The sequence below is a fragment of the Bos indicus genome, chromosome 1 (assembly GCF_029378745.1).
Source record: "Bos indicus isolate NIAB-ARS_2022 breed Sahiwal x Tharparkar chromosome 1, NIAB-ARS_B.indTharparkar_mat_pri_1.0, whole genome shotgun sequence".
Lineage (NCBI taxonomy): Eukaryota > Metazoa > Chordata > Mammalia > Artiodactyla > Bovidae > Bos > Bos indicus.
Window position 1 is genome coordinate 28,185,054 of NC_091760.1, and position 9,445 is coordinate 28,194,498.

The following is a 9,445-nucleotide window of genomic DNA, read 5'->3' on the forward strand; positions in this document are numbered from 1 at the left end:
TACTTTGCCAACAAAGGTCTGTCTAGTCAAGGCTATGGTTTTTCCAGTGGTCATGTATGGATGTGAGAGTTGGACTGTGAAGAAAGTTGAGCAAAGAAGAATTGATGCTTCTGAACTGTGATGTTGGAGAAGACTCTTAAGAGTTCCTTGGACTGCAAGGAGATCCAACCAGTCCATTCTGAAGGAGATCAGCCCTGGGATTTCTTTGGAAGGAATGATGCTAAAGCTGAAACTCCAGTACTTTGGCCACCTCATGCGAAGAGTTGACTCATTGGAAAAGACTCTGATGCTGGGAGGGATTGGGGGCAGGAGGAGAAGGGGACGACAGAAGATAAGCTGGCTGGATGGCATCACTGACTCGATGGACCTGAGTCTGGATGAACTCCGGGAGTTGGTGATTGACAGGGAGGCCTGGCATGCTGCGATTCATGGGGTTGCAAAGAGTCGGACACAACTGAGTGACTGAAGTGAACTGAACTCATCAATGCACATTGTTGTCATATGAATTAAAAAAAAAAATCTCCCTTTTTTCTTATCCTGGCTCAAATTTATATTTCGGAACTTCTAAGAAAAGTTTACTCATTTTGTCTCTAATGAGACGGAAATGGAGAAATACAGCAGCAGAGGTATAATCACTTGCTACTCCATTTTGGAAGTAATTTTTGAAAATACTGTAATGTATGTTTTTGTGTGTGTGTGTGTGTGAACCTTGCTATAAGAAAATGTTTCTACTGGTTCCGTTTCAAAAAAGCTTCCAGATGTACATTGTATTTATTCAGTTTTGCTAATATGGAAGATGAAAAGAAGCAACCTTATCATGGAAATGTGAATTAAACAATAAAGAATACAAAGAATGGGTCAGTCTGTGTTTCCCCATCAGGACCTGCAATGCAGCGAGATCTGACCATTTAAATGATTTGACCCAAAGTTACACACTCGACAAATAATTTGGTAAAAAACTGAGACAGTTCTGAATATATCTGTGAATACTACAGAAGTCTTTTACTTAAGTTGTGTTGCAACTTTCTTTGCTAATCTTAATAATAACACCATCCAGATCAATGCTGCCAGAAACAGTTGCTTGAATACATCCTATAGCTTGAGTAACATAGTTATATTTTACTGGATAAAATGAAGGTCAAAAATTTTCATATAATAAATGGATTGACATTGGCATCTCCACTTTGTTTCCATGGTAAGTATCCATGTTTTTTCTATGCTAGATGATTTATTTTAAGGAAAGTGCGTGAATTCCAGAATGGTAAGAATTGATAGTACTTCCTGATTCATTCACCCACTTTCAGCATAGTGAGTGCAACATGTTGCATTTTTCTTATAATACTTTACCTGTTTTACATTATATTATATGGTTTTAAATAACTTAAAACTAGAAATAGACATTTAGCTTAAAAAATCTGCATAGAAAATACAGGTTGATACCAACTACAATAGCACAGACAAACATCAATGGCAAGGTTGATAAGGTTAGTGGGGGTCATTCCTCACCTATGTGAGAAAGGTAAAAATAAATCGTAAAATACAATGTTTAAAGATATTGGCAAATAATTTGGAAAAATGAAAAATTTAAGAGGACAGTTTGAAATAAAATTACATGAAAGTGAAAGTGAAGTTGCTCAATCGTGTCCGACTCTTTGCGACCCCATGGACTGTAGCCTACTAGGCTCCTCTGTCCATGGGATTTTTCCAGGCAAAGGAACTGGAGTGGATTGCCATTTTCTTTTCCAGGGGATCTTCCCAACCCAGGGATTGAACCTGGGTCTCCTGCATTGCAGGCAGATGCTGTACCATCTGAGCCACCAGGGAAGCCAAAATTACATGCCTTATGGCAAATTGTGAATTTCAGCCTAACACTGATATTCATTCTTGTATCTAATACTTGTATGAAGTCATAATGACTGGCAAAATATTTTTACAATATTGTTTATAACATTTTAATCTCCTCCTTAAAAGTTTAATGTTTATGTATCTTTTATAATATAAATAATATATTAATTGTTTTCTATCTGAGCCACCAGGGAAGCCCCTAATATTATAGTACCTGCTTATAATTTATACATAACTATGCATACTTTTGTGCATATTCAAAAAGTTTTTTTATTCTGGTACCCAACTGGAGGTTAGATTCCAAGGAATCTGATTAATGCCAATACCATGTATAGTGTATATACAGAATTTACTAGCAAGTTAATCTTATTTAATTGAAAAAACTAGATATACATTTCAGGATGCTTCTTTTCTATAAAGTAAATTGAAAAGATAATAAGCAAAAGGTGCATAAGACAAGAACCAAATTCAAGAGGCTTTCTATAATAGTGTATTTTTTCTAGGATTTGACAATAGCTATACATAAGGAACTCATTTAAATGCTCAGATATGAGAAATTTTCAGCTTAATATAGGCCCCAAAAAATGCAGTTCCAAAGGAAAAAAAACCTTCCCTGGTGTTTCAAATAAATAATTCCCACTTATAACATTATAAAATATTTATTCATATATTTTCATGTATTGATGTATAAATCATCTCTCTCTCTTTATTCTCTTTGTTTCTGGAAATACACCAGAGACAGACCTGCTATGGCTTTGTAATCCTTAGCCTATAATGAGTCCTCTGTTGGATGCAGTATTGCATATATCATGACTTACCACTTCTAACTCCTTTTTTTTTGCTGTTAATAAGGCCTTTTGATGATCAGAAGTTCTAAACCAAATGCAGTCCAGTTTATCAATTTTTTGCTTTATGGTTAGTGGTTTTCTATCATGCTTGAAAATTTTTGCCTATTACAACACTAGAAGTTCTATTTTTCTTTTAAACGTTTTGTTTTCTGATTTTTTATCTGCAATCCAGTCAAAATGAATTTCTTGTATTTAACTCTAGACTTACATAAAACAGTACAGAGGACTTTCTCCAAAAAAGAGATAGGGTAGTTTTCAGGTAGAAATGGGACAATAAACTGCTATATTTCAAAAGCCAGTGAAACAAACAAAGGGTCTTTTTTTTTCTTCTTTGCTGTTCCTTGTCTGTTTGTTAATTTTTTCAGTCTAGTGTCATTTGTTTTAGAGCATTTCCTATATTCTGAACTTGGTAAATTACATTCATGTAGTAAATCATCATTCTTGCTTCTAAATCTCAGTTTACTCTATAAGGTAGTTAGATCTAAAAGAATGATTCAAGTCCTCCTCCTCTTCTGCCTCCTCCATACTGTCTTCTTGATTCTACAAGAATACTTTATAGATGAGCTTTATGTTTTACCTTCTTTCTCATTAAGTTATATAATTTCTAGATATTTTGTTTTTATATTTGTATGTTTTGTGTCACTTGATGTGAAATTGATCAGTGGATCCAGTTTTCATGTGCCAGTTTCATTCATGATAAAATCCTACATTAATCTTCCACCTAATAGTTTTATTTTTCTTTGATGATGTTACTAGATCCATTATTTCACAGTAGCTTCTTGTGTTTGTTTGTTATGTTTTGGTTTAGCTCTACCATTTCTTCCACATTTTTAATTTGGAATTCTTCTCTAAAAATAGATTTCCTCTCATCAACTATTTGGGTATAGTAAAATATAGAAAAAAACAGAAGGAGCAGGATACAGTTTTATTCTTTCACTTTAATTTGCTAATTCTCAGATTAGAGTTAGGTTAAAACAATTTTAAAAGTTAAACAATGATATATTTTTAACATACTAACTCAACGAGCTTTAAAATATGGTTGTTAATATATTTAAATTTAATACACGCATTTTTTTGGATGCTTAAAATATTGCATCCTTGAAAACAAAGAGCTATTACATGTTGATTTTGTGTCCTTTAGCTAATCTTCTGTAGTACTTGATAGCTTTGTCTTCTGGAATGAAAATTTATTTTTTTTCAGGGAGTTCTGATTTGTTTTGGTGGAAATTTTATTTATTAGAGTCCACAATGTAGTGACCTAAGTGATAGGAATTCTCATTGCTACTTAATATTTTATTTTTTCCAACCCTTGTCCGTGTACACTGAAATGTGTTAGGAAATACTTTTTTTAGGAAAGAGAAAAATAAATGAGTTTATATTAATATATATTTCAAATTAAAGATTATGATACAAATGTAACATCTATCTTTTATCTTTCTGCCTATCTACCCATCCAAGTTCCCTTGTTTCATTTTGAACTTCAAGGGTTTTTCACTTTTATATCTAATTTGGATTACAAATCAAATACTAAAATAAATGAAACACAAAAACACGGTACAATCAAGAATATTATAACAATGTGGGCCGTGTAACTGGGAACCATGGACAAATTTATATTAATAATAATTATCATTTTATTATTTACATATTAAATCATCATGGGGGATATGCTAAAAGCATAGGTTTACTCAGTGAAAAATCACATTGAATAGAACATGTACTGTATTGTCATGTGAAAAAAAATTATATGCGGTTTCCTATGTTTGCAGACTTCATTCCTGTGCTATAATTAGGTCAGAGGTTTTTGTAGGATCTATAGCGCTTGTGTTTTACAAATATTAACTGGTTTCTTGCCTCAGTTCCTCTTCACTCCTCTTCCAGCTCTAAACTTACCTTGCTTTCCTGGGCAAAACTTTCCAAGTGCTTCTGAAATCTCAGTAAACGTCAAAATCCTTTCTATGCCTTGTTAGTTCATATATGACTAACACATCCCAAGCCTCTAATTCATAGTCCTCATCACTTATCACTCTCTTACCACCTCACTGCCCATATGGGCCTCATTTCTAACTGCCAAGTGTGCCAGGCACCTCTCACTCTCAGTGCACAAAGCTGGGTTTTAATGGAGACTGGGGACTTTATCACCTGGTGTTTTAGACATTATCTATGATTCCTTTTGCTTATTTTTGTTTTGCTATTTACTTAAGACTTTCTATGTTCTCTGTTCTTCTGGTGGAGCAACTAAGAAGATTAAAAAATTGCTATTTTATTTTTCCAAAATACAGTCAGCTGTTCTGCTTTTTGAACAGGTGCACTCCTATTGTTTATTGAATAGAAGTAGATGAGTTTATAAAAATTCACAAAATGTCAAAGAATGTTCCAGGAAGGCAAGATTTCTTTTTGTTAGATAAGTCTAGCAACTTTATCAGATCATTGATCTATGTTTTAGCTAAGACCCTTCTTTAGGGAGCAGGAAGAAAGAAGACCCAGGAAACATTTACAAAAAGAACTTTCAGAGAGATAGGACAGTTCCCATGGGAATATGATTGCAGTGTATCAGAAGATGAAAGAGGAAACACTTCAGAGAAGGACATTGCTAGTATTAGTTACTTCAAGAGGTCGAGGAAACTGGAAAAAGTGGTTGGCTGATTTTGGAGTAATCCTTTTAATAGTATAGCAAAAGTGGAGTCAGAAATTAGCATGTTGCTGTCCAATGTATTATTGAATAGCATTGAGTATTAACATGCAGTGGCTATTTCTTTCACAAATTTATTTATATTGCATTCATTATTTAATAGTGTTTAATGCAAAGTCAGAAGATGAAAACTGACTGTCCTATATACGTGGCATTTTTATTGACGTTTAAGTCCAAGGTTGAATTGAATTGTAAGCCATGTCTAAACACATTAAACTCAAACCTTAACTAGGTGTGACTTGCATAAACAGAAGATGAGAAGTTATTTTTAAGCATGGCTTTAAAGTAAACACCTTAACATGATAAATTTGAATAAATGTTCTCTATCTAGATTCATTTTGGAAAACTTCTCATTTAAAGTAAACATCTACAACACTATTCATTGTACTTAGAAGCATTAAATTAATGTTCAAATAAAATTTTTCCTTAAATACAATTTTGGATTAGAGCTATTATGATATATCCAGCAAAACATAACTATGTGTAAAATTTAGACCTAAAAATTAAAAAAAAAGTTATATTCCATAATTAGTGAGAGAAACAAATATATTGTATGCATTTGAAATGTCAAGTTTTAGGTGATGTTGAGACACTATTTCAGCTATCACCACACTTTTTTAATGTAAGATAAAAAAGAATTAACCTCTTTGTACATTTTTAGAAACATATAATTCTTCAGATTATTTATTTTGCTATTATAACTATGAATGAATTGTAGAATTTTATACTAAATATTTTTCAAATGAAAGATAAGTTTATTCTGAAAAAAATGTAGAAACTTCAGATAACCACTTTTAACATTTGGCCTTAACCAATTCTGAATTCTGCTATCACTTTATACTGGAGATTAAATTTTGTTCCATGACTTTAAAAATTAAAAATATGTAATCATATTTCCACATGAGGAAGTGTGCTCTTACAGTCTTTCTCAGTGGCTGCATAATATGACATTGGATGAGTTCAGAATAATTTATTTAGTCAGTTGTTAAATATTGATGTTCGTCTATGATGAAGTTTCAGTGTATATCACTGTAGCTATGTTTTTGTTTATACAGTGATTTCTTTACAAAACATATCTAGAACAGAATCTCAGATTTTTGCTGCATAAATTGTCCCAGAGAATTTTTTTGGCAGTGTAAGTTTTTTTACTCCCTTCTCTTTGACATCACTGCATAGTATTAGTCAAGTATGAAACCAGCTATAATAGTCAACTCTGCCACAGCAATAGCTAAGTAACCAAATACCTTAAAACTCAGTGAATTTTAACAACTTTCCTTTGTTTATTTGCCCACAACATTGATCCACACTGTGGGTTGGTGGGGCTAGATGGAGGCTTCAGAGTGGGCTCAAGCTTCTCTGTGGCCCAGGTCTACTTCACATGTCTTCATCCTTCCTGGTCTCTATGTTACTGGGGCATGTTTTTCTCATGATCACAGATTGCCCGCGAACTAAGATGGGTATCTGATGCCTCCAACTTTGGCTCTGAACTGACTGATATACTGTTAGTTTTGCCAATATCCTACTGAGTACAAGTCACGTGAACATGAAAGTGGCTGGAGAAAGAAAAAGTGACAGAAAGAACTTTTGCCCAAGGAGGGGTGGTGGCGTTTGTGGAACAATCTGAAGTGTTACTTTTAGTGATTCATTACTGATTCAATTTGCATTATTTTACCATTAAGCGTCAGTAAATGGAGACATTTGTCTTTCTGGTGAATAGTCCATCTAGGATTTAGAAGTTTAAAAAGTGTATGTATTCCAGCTTACAAAGCATTATTCTTTAGGATTTCTGACACTGATAGAATTTTTATTAGCTACTTCCTAATCAGTATGCTATGCAAATATTTATTTACAACTATTTTGGTTTCATAAAAATTATATATTGCTATTGTTGCATAATATATGCTTAAATATTTACTTCATCTGACTGTGTTTTGGTATATGCTGTAAGATAGGAAACTGGTCTAAAAAATTACCAGTTATTTCAATTTATTATAAATTCATTTAATTTATTACATATTTATTTGATTAATATATTGACTAATTCAAGGTATCCACTAAATTTTTGCTAGTCTTACTTTATTAAGGACAATATCATATATATTATTGATATCTGCATTTTTTTTTTTTTTTTCCCTATTCCTCTTGATTGCAGTAGCCAGAACTCTGACTATGGCACTGGTCAATTCAACTGGTTCTTATGTAAGTTCATAAATTCTACCTTCTTTTATTTTCTCTTTTCTCCTTAATGAATTAATTCTAACCCCCATATCCAATCAATGTCTTCACCTTTACTAGTTCTTTCAACTTAGGTTTCTTATTGTAGCTTCTTGAACACATGCTTTTTTTTTTTTAACTCATTTTAAATACAAACAGGTTTAATGTTTTGAATTTTTCCCTGTGATGTTTATAAATTCCAATAAAAATTAGCAATAGTGTAACCATTGTCATTAATATCTAAATCTTTTGTATATAGATTAGTTTTCTGTTTAAATCAGAAATTATTTAGATTGCATCTATCAATCATATATGACCTTGACTTTAATTATTATACTTGTATTTTTTTATTTAGAATAGTTTGCATTTAGTTTTGTTAAAATTGGCTTTGTCATCTTAGTTTTGATTTCTTCTGTGACTCAAAAGATTGTTTACAGAGTGTTATCTTGCTTTTGAATTTCTAAGATGCTAAAGTTAACCTTCTTTTGCTACTTATTTCTAATATTTGTGTGAGTTGATCAAGGAATATGGCTTGTAATATTTTTATTAAAATTGCTTGAATTTTCTTTGTGGTAAATTACCTTAGATTTTGTAAAAGTATAATATATATACTTTCTATAAACACATGTATTTTCTATTTTTGTGTGGAAATTTATCTATAAATCTAGTTAGTTTCTGTGTTGTTTTATTCCAACACTGTATCCTTATTTATATTCTTTTTAATAGATTCTTTTGCATTCTGATAGAAAAGTATGGCAGTCATTGGACTTTCCTTATTTAGGGCATGAGTTGAGATTGCTTTGAAATTAGACTCACTCAAGTCGTTACTTTGAACAACAAAATATTAAGGAAAGTGACATGTGTAACTCCTTTTTGGTTGAAAATTTTAACTGCTGAAACTTGATTTCTATATTTCCTTTGAATGTGATAATCTTGGAAGAATGAAAAGAGATTGAATTTTTTCAGCTCAGATTCTTGAATGACTACAGTGAGGAGAAGGTCTTTCCAACCCTCATTGGATAAGTGACCTGAGGAAGAAATAAATATTGTGGTTTGAAGCCACTACATTTTTGAGGTTATTAGTTTACAAAACAATTTTCATTGTTGCTCACTGGAATCTTGCCTTACATTTTAAAATATTGGCATCTAATCAAATTTAAAATAAATTAAAACAGATGAAGGCTAACGTAAGGCAGCTAGAGCAAATATAATTGTGGGCCAAATTTGATCCATGTGCCATCAGATAAGTATTTCTGTATCATCTTTTCCCACTATGATTGATATTTTGCATGCTTCTCTTTGAATCTCTGATAGATCTGTTTTATATATTTTTATGCCAAAGATTTTGCTAGTTAATTTTTCAATGTATATTTATTAAAATATACTGATTCTGATCGCTTCTCGGCCTTTTGGCTAAGATCAAGTGTAGTATCTGTTCTTATCAGTTTAATATCTGATACGTCCTCTATCCGAGGACACAAAAAAAAAAATAAATAAAATAAAATATACTGATTCTTTGGCCTAGCTGTTTAAAAAGCATAGAGTGTTTAGGTATGAGAGAAGTATTTACAATCTGTAATGGAAGGTACACACATATGTATATGTAACATGGATAAGTGTGTATAAAAATGCGTGTAATACATATACATGGTTAAAATACATTTCTAGTCCTAAAATGGATTGGCTCTGTCCTGGGGTGCTGTCAGGAACCCCCAAATTAGGCAACTTTCATGTCTCTGCAACTGCTCCACTTAACCAAAACTGCTGTACACCCAATCACCCAATCCCCAAATACCAAGCCTACCCTAGGCTCCACACTATTTCTTTGTTCTTTATACATTTTCTA

The 9,445-nt window shown here is 32.2% G+C and overlaps 1 non-coding gene and 1 pseudogene across 1 annotated transcript; one reads left to right on the plus strand and one right to left on the minus strand.

Annotated features, from left to right (window-relative positions):
• Positions 1 to 1,752: 1,752 nt before the first annotated feature.
• TRNAC-GCA (transfer RNA cysteine (anticodon GCA)) lies at positions 1,753 to 1,824 on the minus strand. The gene has a single exon. It is a non-coding gene; the product is annotated as a tRNA-Cys (tRNA).
• Positions 1,825 to 8,992: 7,168 nt separating this feature from the next.
• Positions 8,993 to 9,117, plus strand: LOC139185369 (U2 spliceosomal RNA; annotated as a pseudogene).
• The last annotated feature ends 328 nt before the right edge of the window (positions 9,118 to 9,445 follow it).